Source organism: Trachymyrmex septentrionalis, unplaced genomic scaffold, assembly GCF_001594115.1.
Source record: "Trachymyrmex septentrionalis isolate Tsep2-gDNA-1 unplaced genomic scaffold, Tsep1.0 scaffold6, whole genome shotgun sequence".
In the NCBI taxonomy this organism is placed as follows: domain Eukaryota; kingdom Metazoa; phylum Arthropoda; class Insecta; order Hymenoptera; family Formicidae; genus Trachymyrmex; species Trachymyrmex septentrionalis.
The window spans coordinates 3,547,303-3,550,196 of NW_017305778.1; positions in this window are offsets into that span (position 1 = coordinate 3,547,303).

Below are 2,894 nucleotides of genomic sequence, written 5' to 3' on the forward strand. Positions count from 1 at the left end.
GCGCGCGCGCGCGCGCGTGCGTGCGTGTGTGTGTTTATGTGAATGTTAAACAGATGACGCTAATATCCCTTTAAAGACCAAAAGATTTTTTTTTAGTATTTAAGAAGAAAAAGTAATATAATAAATATGTGGATATCATCTATACCTACATATTTTTTGACAAACATTTGTTCCAGCTAAAGATAAAATAAATCTATAACACACTCTCTCTCTCTCTCTCTCTCTCTCTCTCTCTCTCTCTCTCTCTCTCTCTCCTCTATTTTCTCTTTTTCTTCTCTCTCAAAAGCTAACTTTACACTACTTAATTAATAATATATAAATAATTAATCAAGATATTCAAAAATTATTGATAGAAAAAACTAATGAAGTAAATTTGTGACTGAAGTAGCACCTGAGCTAAATCAAATTAATTCAGATGATAATACAGATAAAAAAATCTAAAATTCAAAATTTTATTCTAAAAAGTAAATAAACTTAAAAAAGCTGGCAGAAGTTCTATTTCGATAAATAATTCCTGTCCTTGACAAGCAATAATAATATCGTGTAAACATTTTCGGTACCAAAGCTCAACCAATAAGCAGCTGTCATAACGGAGTAATAGCCACATTCACTGGTAACACACGATAATGAAATATGTCTACCTATGTTATGCCCTGTCTATTAACTTGATTCATGAAATATGCTTCTCTAGTGGCCACCACTGCATACATGATCGATACAGTGCCATTCGGCGTCATTATACCATCGCTGCGAAATGGATAGCCCATCAACTTCAATGACGATTGTATCACAACCTTCTCTATTAGCGTAAGTACAGGAGCGTTTTTGTAATTATCTCTAACAATAAGAAAAACAATATCAAAAATTATAAATGTGAATTACAATTTAACTACTACTTAATTTGTGATTCAACTTGATCTCAATAAAATTATAACATCAAAATGGCATTAAAAGTGGCTCTAAAACGATTATATTAAAAATTACTTTCCAATATTAATCATGATTCCTTTTAATGTCATTTATCTATTATTATTTTGAGATTTCAAAAAGACAAATTCTTTAAGTTATTTCTGAAACCATTGTTAAATATTTATTTTTAAAAAGAACTAAACTCTTTTTTTTCTATTTTAAAATCTTCAATACGTATTAATTGAAATTACAAGGTTATTTTTTTAATTGCAAATTATTAGCAGTGTTATCTGTAAGAAATGATAACGGCATTGATTAGTAATCACACATTTTTTTTTAGAAAAAAGTACGAAGCATTACATTTCTCAATCAAAATAGACACGGTTTATAGTCAATAATCGATTCTTCGCTCTTTGAGACTGTCTTAAGTACAGTCTTAAAATAAATCAATCAGAGAATTATATTAGCATGTTAAAATTTACTTAAGTCTTACAATATAAACGAACTATGAACACCGTCGTATATCTACTAGTATTCTTAATTGTTTGACTAATTGGAATTACATGCTAGTGTTCAATATTTCCGTTAAACAGAAGCCAATTAATCCATACTCGTCAAGGCCGCTATAAAATTTATTATGAAAATCCGGACTGAACGTTTTCACAGATCGTTGTATAATCTGTCGTATTACGTCTTCAATTTGCTCATTGCTTGCTGGCTTACTGTCCAAAGAAAATGATATCTCCTTCTAAACAAAAATAATGTTGGATGAGAAATTCGTTGTGATAAAAGATTTTAGCTAGATCAAAGCTAGATCTAGAAATGGTATATAAATTTACATGTAATTATTAAGATTCAGTTTTGATCGGTATACGCTTCATTTCTCGCTTGTTGTATATTCGCATTGTACGGTTCCAATAAACTGTTTTATTGTTGTAAAAAATTTTCTTGTTCTAATCAGTCAGCCATTATTATGATGTTACCACTATTGTAAGTACGACCAAAAGTGTCGAATTCGTGTCGAGCTAATATATTGTTCTTTCAATATTACTGAGATCACAATAGTAAAGGATAACAAACTATATAAATATTTAAATTATTGTTAACTTCATTTATACGTTGTTTAATATATCAGTTTTATAACAATTTCTTTATTAATTATTCACATATGCATATGTTTCGCATGGATAAATCAAACAAATAACTTATTTTGCATTTATACTTATTTGAAAAATATATAATATTATAATTAAATTATAATACTAATTGTAAGATGGTAGATAGAAATATAATGTAATGCAAAATTATATTATAAAATAAAAGTATAATTTTCAAGTATTATAGATAAAAACATTGCCGTTATAGTATAATGTTGAAAAGCAAAGAGAAGCCAATGAGTAATTCAAACGAAAGCAGATTAATACACACACACACACACACACACACACACACACACACACACACACACACACACACACACATTTCAAGTTAACTATTAACATAAGAGATTAAATTATTATTTACCCGCAAATCTTCGGGATAAAGGAATTGTATGATAGGACAATCACCAGTTTGATCAAACACTTGTTCCTCTGAAGATCTTTAAGAGCTTTTTCAATAGCTCGATAGCTGCCATTACGAAGAGTATATTGTAATAAAATGAACGCACATAAACATAAAATGAACTAAAGATAGTTCGACTCTCTCTCCCTTCCATTTCGAATTGTTTTAAATGCTCTGTTTGTGTTTACGTGTGTGTATTTAAATTATTATTATAATGCGGCCAGTAATTCTCATTGTATGACTGCGTTATAACAATATTATACAATACTTTATGTTTATTAATTATATAATAATTATTGTAATATATATATTTCGATACTTGTAATAAATATAGTTTATGATCATAATTATAATTAGATATTTTTCTAAAGTCACACTATATCAATCTGAAGGCTCATGATATAACTCGGAAGGTAAAATGT